The sequence below is a fragment of the Capsicum annuum genome, unplaced genomic scaffold, assembly GCF_002878395.1.
Source record: "Capsicum annuum cultivar UCD-10X-F1 unplaced genomic scaffold, UCD10Xv1.1 ctg68262, whole genome shotgun sequence".
NCBI lineage: Eukaryota > Viridiplantae > Streptophyta > Magnoliopsida > Solanales > Solanaceae > Capsicum > Capsicum annuum.
The window spans coordinates 12,637-31,057 of record NW_025877783.1 but is presented as its reverse complement, the minus strand read 5'-3'; the positions used below and the strand labels follow the sequence as shown (position 1 = coordinate 31,057).

Sequence of the window (18,421 nt, the reverse complement as noted above, 5' to 3'; positions counted from 1 at the left end):
TGAGAAAGAAAGGATGTGAGGAGCTAAGCATAATTTTTACTAACAATTCTACTATCCTAAAAATTAGTCAAAAGTTTTTCTCTTTTGGAGGAACCAATGAAACTCAGGTGTACAAGTATTAGCATAGATTCTAGCAAGTATTCATTAGCAGCTTCACCGGAAATATCTTCACATATATTGATGTTTAAGTCACTTTGTCCAACTCTACTCTGACCGCATGCCAATCCTTCTGCAATTAATAAAGTTCAAATCATCCTTACAACTTTTTGTGTTAAACAGCTCACAACATATTAAGGATAAAAGCATAAGTTCAAAGTTAAGTTTCCAAATATCAAAACATGTCATTGTAACCAAGAATAAAGAGTGTCATATAATATGTTATGTAACAGAGTGAGTATAGCTTTACTGAGGACATGACTCTGGAGATTTGAATAGGATAGGAACGTCAGAAAGATGACTCACAACGTTCATTGGCTTCACACCAGGAATTAGAGGTGCAATTTTGGTTGGATTTGCGCAGTGGAGATCTTAAAGTAGGCATATCCACGGGTGTAAGCTACTACAGATGATATTGCTGCAACCGAGGGTATCATGATCACAAGAAGCACTTGAGGTCTATGACGGGAATATGATCCGAAGAGTTATAAAGGGTGGAAGTGGATCGCAAAATCCAGAGGATAGAATATATCAAGATGATTGGGTATAAATTGGTTTTGAAAATGCAAGGATCCTATGCAAGATATATATCACTTACACTTGTGTTCTAGAGCGACTTCACAAGCCCGGACGATGGCATTATTTGACTTCAACATCAAATTTTTACTCCCCGAAATGGTGTTACAGGCGATGGCAAAGAACGGAGAGCCCATTATGATTTTCTATGATATTTGAATGTAATTTAACTGGTGGATGTTTTAAGGCAATACAAAAGAACTATGTTACTTGGACTCTCCAAATAATCACACCGCAACCCTGTCGGATCCTCCAAGAATGCACTACTTTTGGAGGATCCGACACCCACGTGGCGACAGTTTTGAAGAGTCCGGGCACAAGGGCAAAAGAATGAAGAAATATGAGAAGTTCCTTTATGTTTCTTTTATGCTTTTGTGCAATAAAGCTTCCAGGCTATATTTCTGACTACACAATATAACGCAAAATCATGATAGAAGCGTCCAAGTGAAATTCCTTGTGCCAAATTCGGCAGAGGATGACAACTTTTCTAAACATTAACTAGTTTCTCACCTTGAGTTATCATCCAACAAAAAGGAGTTGCTCTTGGTGTTGTTCGAGTCCTCTGTCAGAAGTACCCTCATGCAAGATATGACCTGTCAGGACAAAAGGGAATTCCCTCAATATTTAACTATGACCGATAAGAACATGCACTGGTAGGACTTCAATCGGAAAAATATCATCTGGGGAGACACTCTGTGTATTGTATTTGTCATCCCAGTAAAGAGTAAAAATTCTGTAAAGTTGCTGGATGCTGAGAACCTGTAAAACCAGACTTTCACATTTTAAAGAAAGGCAATACGATTTACACTCATACAAAATGGAAACCAGAAAAGATAAAATTGATAAACCAAGTTCTGTCCTGGACTAATAGAGAAGTAAGTTTGACAAAGAACTCTTTAGATCTAAATCACAAAATGGCAAAGATGTTATTTGTAGTCCTCTACAAATGCATTTCATAACACTGGACTCTGGGCAAAGCTAATTTTGTTAGAGAAAAAGGACTTACAGGACACAAATCATTAGTGATATCTGTACTCCTGATGTATAACCTGCAAAAGTGTAACGATAAACAGAAAAACTCATATCAAGGGTGGATCGCGCTACATATGTAAAATTGTAGACACAAGCATGATCTAGAAGAAAAGGAAAAAGCAACGATTATCTTGCAATAGACAAGTCCTAATAGACATAATGCTTACATAGCAGCACAAGAAATTAGTGACCAAAAACACTTCAAGGGAACTTCAGCAGCTCCGCTTACAACTAATTCATTTTCAGACACAAAGTCTCAGAAATTTATTATTTACACAACAAACCATATCAACTCGCTCAAACACTTTCATCTGAGATTAAATAAAAAGTTTCACAATAATAAGAAAAGGATAGAGGAAATAGATGTCACATTTAGACAGATCGATGGAACCAGAGCAGCTTAGACCACCAAATCAAATAATTCAGTATCCATATAATATGTATTAAGGATAAAAGAATATGTGAAGGTTCTAAAATCCGGAATTTAATAACCTTGCAGGGAGGATTTGCAAATAACCCATGTCTGACTCTTTTGGCACAGGCCAGCCTTGAAAACTTGGCTTGTGGTAAGTTATGTAGCTACTTCTAATCACTGATAGATGTTAAAAAGAAGGATTGAAACACATTAGCATACCAAGAATCCAACAACTTGTCATATATGTTTGAGTTCATCCCAGGCCAGCATACTGCAAGCTAGGAGTACATGAAACGAAAAAAGGAATTAGATGCAAAAAATTTCATTAGGTGATAACAGTGAACCATAAATTACTTCTTCCTTTGCTTGGCAGCACCACAGCTCTATCTCAGCCAAGCCAGACTTAAACATAATATGCATTGTTGAATGTACAGCACTCCCGGAGAAGAACAAAACTTATAGATAGAAAACCCCAGTCACCTGTTAAAGAGCTGTACGCTAATGTATGAAAAGGCTTGACTAAATATCTTCTGAACAAGAATTGGAGGCATCTGAGAATGAAAGGCAGCAAATATTAGCATTCCTTATGACTAAAATGATGGAGAAACAGGTAAAGGTCTGTGAGGCCTTGCAAAGTTCTCTATCAATGTACAGAGAAGAGAATTGAGCCATTTAATTATCCCACTCCAGTGATCTATTGAATAACTTTTACCAAAGATCGACCAGACTTTAGCACACTTCTTTTGGAGGTCCTTGCTGCCTGATTTTCAACATACCATACATTATGCAGAAAGCTGAAGGCTTTAATCGACAAAATAATTTCATCATGCACAACACAAATAATTTAGAAGGAAAAGCAAACTACAGTGATAAATTTAAACATATCATCAAAAACAATCAAAAACAGGCGGAAAAAAAGATAGAAGCGAAGAAAAATTACAAAATGTTCGAAAAGCCATAGAACAGTGTGCTTGTCAAGATTATCCCATCAAACAGTAGAAGCGAACAATTTTAAACACATAATTACTCAAAACAAATTCACCTGCATTAGAGGGAATCTTTTACTCTGTCCCCCAAAATTTGTAAAACATCTATTCTTGTCATGTTGGGATAAAAATTTGTTGTCACCAACTTTTACAATTTTCAAAATTTGCAGTATCATCTCAGAGCTCCTGAAGTTTTAGAAGCATACAGCTAAAAAGGAACATCCAGAAATTCAGAAAGGCTTTTTTTGATTGAAGAGAATGGATTACAGTTTGTAAAATTCAACATACCTGCATGCATAAGGAAAGAAGTGATCCTAACTCTTCCTTCAAGTTATCACAAATAATTCCATAAATTTTCTCAACATATGCTGTAAGTGTTGTTGAAAAAGCAGAGCCGGGAATTTTGCTTCAACCTGGTGCACTGCACCTCCAGCAAGATTGACATCAGAAGAGGACGAGCGAAATCCCTGAAAACAAGAACAGCAAAATCAGTTGGTACATACATGGTTGCAAAACTACTATAGCTAAGGTCTTAGTACTCTAAGTCAGATTTAAAGCAAGAACTAAATCGTGACGAAAAGTTCTCAGACCATTGTCATTCTCCCAAACAGGGATGTTGCAAGCTGTGTTTTACGAGGAGTTGCACAACCTGCACTGTCTGGCTTCAGGAGTTTTTGGATTAACAATAACAATGTCGGTATTTAGCAGCCAGTATGCCTTGTGGTCATCGCTATCTTGATTCTGCAATTAGTAGACTTTTCATAATGCTTCTAGTCTGCATTAAGTCTCTATTGAAACATAAACCTCCAAAATTTAAGAAATTAATCGTTATCCTGTCTAGTTATTGCCTTAGGGGTCATTTCTGAAGATTATAAGAATTCATTCAAAGAAGCAGAATGACGCAGACAACCATCCTTATACATCTTTAATAATAATGCGGGGTATAAAGGTAGCCATTTTCTACTGTCTGCACCTGCGTAATAGTGTCAATGTAATAGGAGGTATTTGTCAAAGGGAAGGGAAGGAAAGGAAACTCGTGAGTTTTAAAAGCAAATACCTTGGAAGCAGGTGTCACAACCCGAGCCGGGCCCTAGCCGTGACGAGCATCCCGAACCATGAAGGCTCGGAACACCCTTCTCTATCTATCTGGTAATCATGCACATAATTCATATGAAAAAGGTAATGCGGAAAGAGAAATCTAATACGGAAACATGGTCAATCTGAATGTGATCATAATACTGAAAACTGAAATCCAAAATATATCTGAATAATAATGTCTGACTCAGTCTGCGAAATCTCTACCATGAATCAAAGTTGTCTGAAAGCTGGGACAAGGACCCCAGTAGACCAAAACCTAACTAATAGTAGTAATATGAAATAACCAGGCCTTCTGAATCATAGAAGGCTCACCACTGCAAACTCCGGTCTGTGATCTGAAATCTCTACTGTTTATCTGGACCCCTAGACTGTGCCTCAAAACCTCGAAGGAGGGGAGGGGGGTCAGCACAATTGTATTGGCACGTGAAGCAATCCAAAATAAAGTAATTGAACATATATATATATATATATATATATATATATAATACGTGTGAGCAAATTTTCATCAAAACATCATGCATAAAACAGTTTCTGAAAAACACATGGGCACTTTCTGAAAACATGTAACCTGTCAGTAAATCTCAAACTCTGATCTGTGTATTACTTCTGAGTTAGGTGGTATCCCTTACAAGTTTGATATTCCACGAGCGATATGGAATCCGCCATTGACTCGGCGGGGAAGCTCCAACCCGAGTGTGCCGCAAGGGTTGGAGTTCCTGAATCTGATACGCCACACGACACTTAAGTCAGCGTATAATAATATACCCAGGTCGGTAAACCATGGTTTTGGGCAAAGAGTTGTCTGAACTCACGCCTTTTTTGGGGAACCACCTAAGCTCTCTTTATGCCCTATTTTAGCCTTTTCTGAACATGCATCATTCTGAAGTTCTAAAATATGCAAATCTGATAAAGTCTGATTTCTGTATTCGTTTGTGTCTGTTATGGCATTTCCTGAGTTTGGTATCGTAATACCAAGACTTGCAAGTCATGATTTCTGAGCCATAATACATTAAGATAAATCTTTCATTTAAAGCAAAGCTTAGACCACCCAAAAACATGCAACTGATATAGAAGATTTCGTGTTCCAAAACTCAAGTCAAAATCATGCAAAAACTTCATCAACATATGGTGGTCTAGTGCCTTTAGCAAATCCATGCACTCTTTCATTACATGTATTATGAACAGTAAACATTCATGCTAGATTCCCTCTTTAGTGATTTAAAACCACCTTTAAATCATAACAAGAGTTCAATCATTTCATATAGTGCTTTTCAAGGATGCATTGCAAAACAATTCATATGCTATGAGAAATCTGAAAGATTCATAATAAGAGGGAATTCACCAAAAATCATGCTCTCAACAAAAATTCATTCTTAAATACATGGTTCCATACATTCATATTCTCAAATCACTTTGGGAAGGTCAAAAGACCAAAACAATGATATAAAAACATTTAATACATGAATATATATATATATATATAGATTCAAAAACCCCATTCTAAAACACGATTTTTCTATGCCCATGAGAATTTAGGAAAACCCCCACGTACCTCTATTTCGAAAAATAATGGGTGCTTCTTGAAGCCTGTGGATTGGGGATTCCGAATCTCTAATCGATTTTGAAAACCCACGGTTGAATCTTGATTTATTTGGGTTTTTAGTTTGAAACCCTTGGGAGTGTTCTTGCGAATTTGTAGATGAATGTGGATGTATTTTGGAGGATTGGGGACTGAATTTCGTGTTTATGACTGAGTAAGGGTGGGAAAAAGACCATTTTGCCCCAAAAACGGAGTGTTTAAGTCACTTGAAATCATTACATAGGCGCCGCATATGATATCGCCTATGTTTACATAGGCGCCGCCTATGCTATCACTTATGTTTATATAGGCGCCGCATATGCTATCGCATCTACTTTCCAGTGGCCATTTGCGATTGATTAGGCGACGCATACTACTTTGAAAGGCCATAACTTCTTGCTCGGGTGTCGGATTTTAGCAAAATTGGTATCGTTTGAAAGTTAACTCGAAGACCTATCATTTGACACATTGTAGGCTCTCTAATTCGACATATACAGAGATTTATGATTGATAGAAGTTGTCACAAATTATAATGTCCACTTAAACTTAATCGATCGAAGTAGTTTTCAACTCGTCCTTGAGTCAAAGGATGTCTTATGGTCTAAATTCAAGCTTGAATGGATTCACATACTACACAAATAATTAACATGCCATATTGGCATAGGATTTATGGCTTCGGAATTATCAACGCATCGGAATCATGGTCTATATTGTAGCCCGAAATGCGGGGCGTTACACCAGGCTAGATGAATGATCTGAAACCTGCTTGGCAGGGGTTGACAAGGCTTGCTGAAGAATCTGGTTCTCAGATTCCAAATCAAAGTTCCTTTCCTGGAACCTTTAACCAGAAAATGCAATGACGAGCAGAATTAAACTTCATTTGAGTTATACTTGCGATTCAGTCAGTATAAAAATAAAATTGTCAAAAGATTATCCATTTAAGCTACTTATGACACAACACCTTCGCATAGTAGTCTTCAACTGAACAATTGTAGACTCTGCATCCATCACCTGCCTCCACCTCTCCTAAGTTTGCTCGTCTCTTCATAATTTTTTTTCTCTCTCATCAATCTTCAGCTGTAGAGAGCTTACTAAATCCTAATATCAAAAAAAGAAAAAGAGTATCAAAAGCTGAACACAAATAGCTGCCGTGAATACAGGGAAGTCGCTTACACTTAACTCCCTTGTTTCAACAAACCTACCTTTTGGTTTATCATTTTCAAGACTAAGTTTGTTCATCATTTCATGGTCAACAACAGGAACTTCCTTCACCATAGGAATTTTCTCTGCCGTCCATTTTGCAGTCTCACGTTCTTTGACAAGCATTTCTTTTGTTTCCTTGAACTGAAGTTGGACTCGGTGCAAAGCTGGTTGCAGTTTTGCATTTTCTTGTGTTTTTGCTTCTCATGTGTTTTTGCATTTTGAATTTTTATCTACTCATCCTCATGTGTTTCTCCTTCTGTAGTCTCCAAGTTAATTCTTCAACTTGCTACTCTAATTTATTCTTTGCAGCTTGGAGTGCACCAGTCTCCCGTGCAGCCTAAGCAGAAATAAGCAATAGATTTATTCTATCAGAAATATAGTAATAGGAAAAGAGTTGACTTCTGAAGGCAGGCCAACTATCACTTACTTTGTTTAAACTGAGCAAGATGCATGAAACATGAAATGAATAAACTTGACTTTCTAACCTTTAGTATCGAAAAATTTAACACGAGGCATTTCCCAACAAGATATAACTAAGGGATGTAACATGAGTTAGCACTGAAATGTTAAATAAATCAAATTTGGATGAACATACAAAATATCATTGAAAATTGTCTGTCTTGCACAACAATTAGTGGATCTGAAAAGCAAAGTCGACTTGGCCGTAGGGGAATTCGACAAAATGCAACTCTATCAGCATGGCATTTACTCCAAGACTAACTGGCTGCAAAAATGAGTCCCTAATTTTTACTAAGAGCCACATTTTCAGTGGTGTACTATTGCTTGCAAGTTCTTGAAGGCTGTCCAGTTATCTTAAATGCTTATTTTAGAAGTTAATGCTGATCGTTTCAAAGTATTCACTCCAGTCTGAATGGCCAAAAACAGAGAAAATTTAGAGATTTAAATTAGATGCAAGAATGAGCAGTGACAAGCATGACTACAGTTAGTTTCTACAGGATTTAACCATATGTTAATCTAATACATATCCAAAATAAGTTGTGTGTCTGTAGAGATATGGAACCTGGGAGTAACTAAACCTCAAAAGCTAGTTTGTAAGGGCATGATTACCCAAGTCAATATAAGGAGACCAAAGAACCCAACCATCATTGATGTGGAAGATTTAATAGTGTCAACTCAGAATACAGATGTTAACAGAAGCTGTAGCAGCTAAGAACCTTTGGATCAACAAAGAAGATAAGAGGAGATGAAGAATGAGATATAACCATCTAAGTTTCCGTAGTTCCCCACAAGCGACTCTAGCTCACCAAGCACATTGAGTGGTAATAGCAGCTTTCTTGAGCTTCTTGTATTTCAACCAGGCCAAGAATGTGCGAGAATGACTCTGAGCATATAGCATGAGGATCATTATGAAGTGTGAATCACAGTTTCCAAGGCATTAAGTTAATAAATAGGTAGAGCAATAGCAGCAACGATAACTATTCCAAATAGTTTGTTGATCCTAATTAGAAAATTATTTCAAAATTTCAAAGCAACTATTCTTCCATTAGTAAAAATTTACCAGAAAGATAATCTCAGCCTTTGTCTGCCGCCTGAATCGTCCTTCATTACGTGCAGCCATCCCACACATTCCTGTCTGAATTGAAATGGCAGCAGAGCACAATTCTTTGTAATCCTTCCCAGCAAGATGCATGTGCACGTCTGTCTGGATCCTCAGGCAAGCTGCTTCTTTCCGCAAGCTGTCGTATACACGCCGAGCAAGTTCTCCTGTAACTATGAGAGATAAAACCATTGATAGACTTTAATATAAGAACCCAAAATCCAAGCATATAACAACTGAAATACCTCTGCGCAGAGATTGTATCTTTATTGCCAACTGACGTAACAACGTAAAAAATTATCGAGCCATGTGAGGACGAACTTTCCTCTGAATGATGCTCACCGATCTCCCTAACACCTCTGTCCTGCGACTGGCTAGCTCTTCCATCTGATCAGCCCTTAGAAACACCTTTATTTTACCAATCTGCAAAGGGAAAATTGACCAATGATTGGCTTTCCTGAAGCCACCTCCACATGGAAGAAATCTCACAAGCGAAATCCCGAGTGATATTGATTTTTTTTTTTTTTAGTTGGCCATTTTAGATCATTAGAAGAATGAAATATTCTACATTTGACCTGAGTAAAAAGACGAGGAAGGATGAAATATGTGCCAGACATCAACATGATGCTTGTGGTTTTTAAAGTCAACGATAATCAGCATATGATTATAAAACAAGAACCTAAAGAACTCTGGGAAGAATAAAAGAATACAATACTTATGAAAGAGATACACACTATCATGATCAGTAAAGCCACAAAACTAGAAAATTTCAAAATACTAAAGAAGGTCACGGGGAATCCATTCAATTTACAAGGAGAAAAAAAAAAAAGAATGATGAGCATAAAATACAACTGAACAATCTAACCAACAATACCTAAAATATAGAAATGGTAAGAAGGAAAGAGAATACAAGTAGCAATGAGAGGAAGCCACCAGAAAGGCGAAAGAATTTACAACAACAACAAACCCAGTGTATTCCCACATAGTGGGGTCTGGGGAGGATAAGATGTACGCAGTCCATATCACTACCTCCGGAGAAGTAGAAAAGTTGTTTCCGATAGACCCCCGGCTCAAGACAAGGAATAATAAACAAACCCGTAATAAAGCATGGAACAAGATGACGGGACATAAATGCGCCACCCACAAGGAATAATAAACAAAGAATAGTAAAAATGCAAAATAGTTCCAAAAATGAATTTACAGATTTATAATTCACCAAAAATCTGCCTTCTACTTTCTTTTTTAACCTTCCAAAAGCCTGATAGGGTTCAGGTGTGCAACAAATGCAAAATAGAACTACTGTATGAAGAATGTGCTAAAATATGCTAGAAACATATCAGCTAACAGAGATAAAACCACACTTTTTGTCAATTGATGTTGTTGCCTGAAATTAATAAGAGACTCCAAAATTACAGAAATGAACAGGAAAAGTTTGAATTGTAAACTATTTCTTAGAAAGCAATGTATTACTTGATATCCTTGAAGGCTGAATTTATCTAATAGGCGTGTGCATGCAGTGACCTAGTCAGTACTGTCATGAATTAATCAGACAAAGTCAGAACCCATTGACAATCTGATCAACTAGCACAAGGAAAATATGTACCTTCAAATCAATAAATTCAGGCAAAAGGATGCCAAAGCAATCTAAAAATTCTTAAAAGAGTCTCCGAGCAGGATATCCAGCACAGCTTATTCTAATTGCTTCCATCACTCCTACAGAAGAAAAAGACAGTGAGCACAAACTTTTAACTCATAGATATGCCACAAATGTCAAAAAAATCAACACATTTGCTTACCCCACAGCACAGCTGTTGCAGAACATTGTGATTCACAAAGGTAGAGGGCTTTAGGAGATTATTTGGATTCACACATCGAATATAATGGGGTTCAGTTGCATTCAGAGTTTCAGGCAAAGACTGCAGTTGTTGCTGCAAATTAGATAAAAGAACATGTGATGATTCAATATGGTCTCTGCAATTGCATAGATGAAAAGAGAACAGCAAATAACGTTAGAAAACAGATGCAACATTCCCTGAAGCTAGAGAACTTTGACTAGTTTGAGGATTCTTCCACAGATTTTGGAAACAAACCAGATGCAAAAGAACACTTTGAAGCTCTCAAGAGTGCCTGGTGTTCAGCAACAACGTAGTCCTTTTTTTATCCAGAAACATTGCGACCTATAAGAAAAGAACATGAATAAGTAACCACAGCTTCAGAATAAAATTAAAGATCTAAGCTCGAACTTTGTTACAGTAGATGAAAAGGCTTACTTCACCAGCATAATGGCAAATACTGATGACAGAATGAGCCAACTTGGGCTTGCTGAATCATTTATGGTTTTGGTAAGTCTGATAGAGCTTCTGTGCAAATGTTCCATGAGTTGATCTTGGAAACATACTGCAAAAACAAAATAACAGCAGTCTGAATATCCTAAGCCATAAGAAATGAGCATAAATAAGGGTAACAGAGGAGATGTTTGGAGCATCTAAACATCCTAACTATTCTTTTAAAACTTGTCTTTAATTTTGATTAAAGTCGCTATATAAAATGGTAAGATAAATACTATGTGCTCCAAGTGAGAATGAAGAATAACAAAAGCTACATAAAATAATTAGTTTATCGTTCAATCAACTTACCAAGCTTCATCGAGGAGTGCTATAATATCTCCTGGTTTCTAAGCAACAGATAACTGTTAAAATATGCTACTGGAGAAACAAAAGAGAGAATTATATCATGGTCCATCAATGAAAAGTTATGTAAATTAGCGAATGAAATCAACATCATCACAAAAGGGAGGTTTATATGGAACAACTGTTGCAGATATCTTGGTCAAAACAAGACTTAAGGTACTTTTAGCTCCCTCGAGTTGAGCCAACTTAGAGAAAAGAATAATTTCGGCCTTCAATGCTAAAATAAAGTTTCTGGAACTCATCAAGCTCTCACATTGGCTAGATGGAAACAAATATGGACAAGTCAAGCACCAAGCAAGGTCAAATGTTTTGTATGGTTAGTGGCTATGAGGGCATACCTGACTCAAGAGGTACTGCAGAGGAAAGGTTGGCAACTAGTTCCCAGGTGTTTTCTTTGCAATGAGACAAGTGAGACCAACAACCATTTATTTCTACATTGTAGAGTCACAGCTCAACTTTGGAATCTGTTTTTGAGACTCACAGGCAATAGTTGGCCAATGCCAGAACACACTGCTGACTTGTTGAACTGTTGGATTAGGAGAGGTGGAAGCAAAAATCAAAAAAAGTGGAGGAGGATGATTCCAGCTTGCATATGGTGGTCAATATGGAAGGAAAGGAATGGAAGATGCTTTAAGAACAAATCTAACTCCATCCACAGAGTAAAGGAGAAATGTGTCTTATGTTTGTATTTTTGGTGTAAAGAGGAAGGTATAGAAGAGGTAGAACAACTAGTAGATATGCTAGGTTCCTTGTAATTAGATTTGCTACTCTCTGTGATCCCTTTTTGGAGGTCTCCAGCATATCCTTAATGCTGAGGAATACAACATTACCAATTTCAAAAAAAAAATAAAGTTTCTGGCTTTTTCTTGTTGAAATTGCGCTATTTAATATTTTTTCCTATCTCAGCCTTTGTGACCTCTCTTTTATATATTTCTTTTTTGATTGCTAAGGCTAGCAAAAATTTGATCCCACACTGAGTCAAAGATCAGATGAAAGTCCAACAAGTGTAATGACTAAAAACATGTTCTGATGTTGCTCCAATCGTTTTTCAACACTTATAGTAGCGGGCGTCAATTCATTAAATTCGTTCAAAACCACCTATCTTAGTTTGGACCCCGGGCATGGGTCAGGAAGTTTAGCATGGTTATTCAGGAATACAGCATGATACAAAATGAAGCTGATCATACTGTGTTTTATACATTGATGACGTAGTCATCACGAGTAATGATGAAGGAATTACCAAATTGAAACATCGCCATCTTACAGAGGAAGTATGTGCTTGATATTTTTGAGGGGACATGGATGACACATTGTAAGCCTGTAATACTCCAATGGATCCAAATGTTAAACCTCCTACCAGGTCAGAGGGAACCTCTTAGTAGTAGTTTGGTAGTGTGTATTGAAAAGCTAATGCATGCATTAGTTTAATGTGTACTACTAGTACCTTGTTTGGTACATTTTTTAGCCTATGTATAACTAATTTGTGTATTGAGGTGTGTATCAGTAATAGACACCATTTTCCATGTATTAGTAATACACATACCTTGAACACATGCATTAACTTGTTAAATGACCAACTTACCCCTCCTTTTCAGCTTTTTTGGCTCAGCTATGTAGTGCTGCTACTTTCTGTTAAATATTCCAACACTGCCATCAAATATTGCAAATTCCTTTTCAGTATTTGTCAATCTAGGAAGATGGCATGAAGATCACTCATCATCCCGTAGCAGCAACGAGTTATCCATTAATCTAGAACGATGGCATGATGCAGCATCACTTATAAGATCTTGTTGCTTTAAGGTTAATGGATAACTCCCCCGATCATCATCCCAAAAGCACTGCGAGCATCTTGGGTTTTCCATTTCTACAACAGAGTTGCTGCTACTTCTACACTTCAAAGAGAGGATATAAAAAAAGGGTATTTTGGTAAACTAACATTTTTTTATAAAAATTATGTAAATATCTATTATTTTTAATACATCAAACCAAACACTGTGTAAGAAAGAATGACTGCATAACTAATACTTGCATTAATAATGCGGGCATTACTAACACACCTTATTCTGCATTATTCTTATACACTCAAACGAACTGCTCCTTAGTGATCCCGGAAGATATAGGAGGCTGGTAGGAAAGTTGAATTATCTCACTGTGACTCAACCAGACATTGCCTTCCCAATTAATGTTGTAGGTCAGTTCTTGAATTGTCCAGGTGACAGTCAATGGAATGCAGCTATTTGCATTCTTCGATGTATAAAAATTACTCCAGAGAACAGACTGCTTTAGAAAGACCGAGGACATGGGAAAATTGTTAGATATCCAGATACAGAATGGACAGGGTCACCCTCTGACATTCGATTCACTTCTGGATACTATGTTCGAGTTGGGGAGATTTGTTTTTTCTAGAAGAATAAGAAACAAAATGTGGTTGCTATATCAAGTCCAGAGGAAAAATGTCACGCTATGGCAGTGGCAATATGTGAACTCATATGGATCAAGCAATAATGAAGGAGTTGAAATTTGGAGAGATTAAAAATTTGGAACTTGTGTGCGATAATGAAGCTTAATTTACTCATATGACTTGTATTGATGTCTTTTCCTTTTTAGGACATGAAAACATAGCTATTTAAACCCAAATAGATTGAAGGAATAATCAACCTGAGTTTTCTCTCCGACTCTCTTCTTTCTCACTATGGAAAACACATCCCTATGTGAAGTTCATCTGAACTTTGTCAGCTGCAGCTTTTAACTTTTTTTTTGGTTAAATAGAGCTGCAACACTTATATCCAAGATCAACCATATATAACTGAAAATATAATTCTTGGAGAAGAAAACATATTCTTAAGAAAACAAATCTAATGTACGTAAATGGAAGGTATTTCGCAAAGGGAAATGGAGGAGAGTAAGAAAGGGGATTGACTGGACATGCTGCATCAAAGTGCACAAGGAACAGTTTATTTATTTTTTAACTCGGTCCAATACACTGAATATAAATAATGTGAAGCCATTTACAAGTAATGAAATATAAGAAATGAAAAGCAAATCTAAGCGCAAACCTTTTCTATTAGATCCAGAATATCTTGATTATGAATGAATTCAATGTAGCTCCAGTCAATTTCTTCTTTTGTATATTCTTCTTGTTCCGTTTTGAAAACATGTTGACAGACCACATGCAGGTTGATAAAGATGAATACAGTGGTAATGATAGTTCAAAAAACTCAAAGATGAGAAAATAACCAGAACCTGAATGAAGTGCTGCTGAAGTTTCTCCTTTGTCAAATTGATATAGAATTGTTCAAAGCTGCAGAAACAAATAGCATCAAAAATATGAAACAATCTACAAAGCTGAACCATGACTGGTCAGCTTTTAGAATTAAAAAATGACACTGCAGTTTAAGGAAATAGTACAACATTAGAAAGTTCAAGCAGTGAAGATTTCCACAAATTTCAATCTTGTCGCCCCTGAGAAAACAAGCTACATTATTACTTGTCAGCATGACCCCAAGTCTCCATGCAACACTGTTTGATAAAGAAGTTGCGAAAATGAGGCTGTCAAAGGATTAGGAACAAAGATATTAGGGACAAAGTGGGAGTAGCCTACATGGTGGACAAGATGGGGGACGCAAGGCTCAAAATGATTTGGGCACGTGGAGAGGAGATGCACGGATGCCCCGGCGATGAGGTGTGAGAGGTTGGCTATAATAGAGATGAGGCGAGGTAAAGGTAGGCCGAAGAAGTAGTGGGAGAGGTGATTAGACAAGACATGGCAAACCTGCAACTTAACGATGACATGGCCCTATATATGAGGATATGGATGTCAAGGATTAGAGTAGAAGGTTAGCAGATAGTCGTGTCGTCTAGTTTCTCTTAACAATATTGTCATTACTACTCTCCCACTATCTTATTCTTCAATTTTGTTATTACTTGTTGTTTCCTTTGCTTCGGTTGCCGTATTATTTGTTGTCGCTCCCGTTCTTTTCTCCTTTATTTTTAGCAGGGCATCTTTATTGCATTTTCTTTCGCTACTTGTTTTTGATATGCTTTACTTGTGTCAAGGGTCTATCGGATATACACCAACCTCCCCAGACCCACTTGTGAGATTACATTGGTTATGTTGTTGGAACAAGCTGCATCAAACTGACTTATAACTCATGTATTAGGCACCAGAAAGCAAAGACAAAGTCATATCAAATAAAGGGTTGTGAAATTGGCAATTAATGATGCTTATGGCAATTTTGCCACGAGTCCTGTCAAGTGGGCTAAAGATAAAGAGAAGGCACCAAATGATTAAAAAGATACAAGAAAATTGTCAGCTTGTTGATATGCTAAGGCAAGTTTTTCGTAGTTCATCCGAGAAGAACACATCCCATACAATCCAAACAAAAAGGCATACCAGTCAGCACCTGCTAGTCTTGAAACTCTCAAATCCATACATATCCAGCACACCAATCAAAGATTTCAAATTTGGATCTTGACCAATTGAATTATTAATCTTATCCACCAACCTGAAATTGAAATTGAAGAGCATGGTAAAAAACTGAAGTTATTATTGCTTAACAAATTTTGTGACGGAGTAGTTAATGCTTCACATACATGGCAGATAACTCATGATCTGACTCACTGACTGCCAGTAAAGTTAAAGCTTACCAATCAAACCATCTTGAGTATACTATTTTTGCCAAAGCATCTCTATTGATAGCCACTGCTTCTGGATCCAGCCATTTGGTGATGGTTTCACCACGAGTTACAATAACACGTTCGCAAAGTGAATTCTCAAGAGCCTTCATGTCACACCTACGAAATATTAGAAGTTCAAAAGGGCTGCACTTTTGTCCTCAGAGAAATGCTTCCAGCTAGTAATTCAGAATGATAATTGACTTCAATGGGTTCTTTTCATCACTTACATGAACAGCTCAGCTGCAGTTCTTAGATGAAACCAAGATTTTTCGTCTTTGGGAGCTGAGGAGTCCATCTCCTTCCCCTTTGTAAACTCAATGTTTCCAAGATGGAGAATTGCAGCCACTACTCGAAATATTGCAACCTGGGGAATTGCAAGAGATAGTAAAATAACCAGTTGCGGAAACTCTACCCTTGAACATATTTTTCCGTCTCTGCAACTTTTCAAACATATCTGTTCTTCCGAACTTATTCCTACAACATTCATCGCCCTTCTTGTAGCAAGGTACCCTTTTGAATCATCAACCCCATCTAACTGACAGCAATTTGATTGATTCAGATAATGAAATGAGCTGAGGGTTATCCAACTTGTGCCTTTGAATATCCTGAGAGTGGAGAACAGAATCAGACTGGTAAGAAATTCCAAATCTACATAGCAGATCATTACTAAATTTTAATTAAGATATAGAACCACACAAGACTGGGAATGAGAGAGAGAGACACACACACACACCAACCTAAGAGTTCATCCACCTACTTAGCAGGAGAATTGGTTGTTACAAAATGTTCTGTGGAAATTTATTGTATCAAATGTGAGGTTTCCATAAACCGATTCTAAGAATTTTCAGGAACAAGGTCCATGTCCCGATGAGCTAACAAAGGCTAAAGCATGGTATTCCCGCAAGAGCCATAGTATTCTCCTGTTAGGAACCACATGGCTTTGATCTGATGGAATAAAGCTTCCTGGTGGTGCTTGGATACATTTTGTGCATTTTGGGATTCCTCATGGCAGCAGAAGGCGCAGCGCAAATTTTGGATTATGAGAATTCAACATAAGTTATCAGCGAGGTGCAATAATCTTTGTGCATTTCCACCATCTGTCAGTTGCACAAAATAGGAGCAGAAAGAATAACTGGCAGATTCAACCAGACTAGTCAAGTTGAATAACACTCAATATAGACATGCGACAATCAAGGTAAATCATATAAGAGAAAAGCTGCAGGTAATTCAACAAATGATATCCACTCAATACTCAGATTCCTTGGCCTTGGAGAAGAAAGAGTTATTGCTTAGCCTGGAGAAATGGAACCATATTGAAGAAAGTATTGTGCACCAAAAGTCGAGGGCTTCATGGATCAAGCTAGGAGACTCTAACACCAAATATTTCTCAGCTGTTATAAGAGATAGGAGGAACAAGAAGCAGATAATGGAGCTCACTTCATGGAGAGGTGATAAACTAGGAGAGCCTAAAACTATCAAAAATGAGATTATTGAGTTTTACAAATCTCTAATGGGTACTACAATGCAGCTGTTAGTAAAAGTATCATGAAAAAGGGGTGTACACTATCTCAGTAGCAAAAGGTTGAACTCTGCACTAATGTAATTGATGAAGAAATATACAAAGTCTTGTGTTTAATAATAAAGAGTTTCTTTATTCCTAAAGTGAAGAATCCTGCAACCATTATAGCTTGTTGTTCTATGGTGTACAAACTGATAGCTAAAGTCTTATATCTCAGAATTCAAAAAGTGATTATTGCAATAATTTTAGAAGCACAGGCAGGATTTATTCCAGGAAGAAGAAATGCAGATAATATTGTAATAGCACATGAGTTAGTTAAAGCCTAAAACAGGAAAAATGTCTCTCCTAGATGCATGCTCAAGGTAGATATTCAGAAGGCATATGACACTGTAGACTGGCACTATTTGAAGCAGGTTATGGATTGTCTTGGATTTCCTCAGAAATTTGTTGATTGGGTGATGCAATGTGTCACTATGGTTTCTTACGCCCTTTTAATTAATGGAGAGCTAACCAAGCCTTTTAAGGCAGCCAGAGAACTAAGGCAAGGTGACCCAATGTCACCATACCTATTTGCCATAGTAATGAAATAGCTGAGTAGGAACCTCAATGATCTGGAGCATCAGAAACAATTTAAATATCACCCTATGTGTAGCAAATTGAAAATCACTCACTTAAGCTTTGCAGATGACTTACTTATGTTTGCTAAAGGAGAATATACTTCTATTAAACTGCTACATGACAGATTTAAAATATTTACTGAAGCATTCAGGCTACAAGTTAATCAAGCCAAGAGTGCACTATACTTTAGAGGGGGTGAAAGGTACAGTAAAGGCTCAAATACAACAAGCGCTTGGATACAGCTATGGTGACCTTCCGTTCAAGTATTTAGGAGATTACTCTGCTACAGTGGCTGCCTTTAATTGAGCAGATTG

At 37.2% G+C, this 18,421-nt stretch overlaps 1 pseudogene; it reads right to left on the bottom strand.

Moving 5' to 3' along the window:
* Positions 1-1,242: 1,242 nt before the first annotated feature.
* On the bottom strand, positions 1,243-16,977 carry LOC107844694 (annotated as a pseudogene).
* Positions 16,978-18,421: the final 1,444 nt, after the last annotated feature.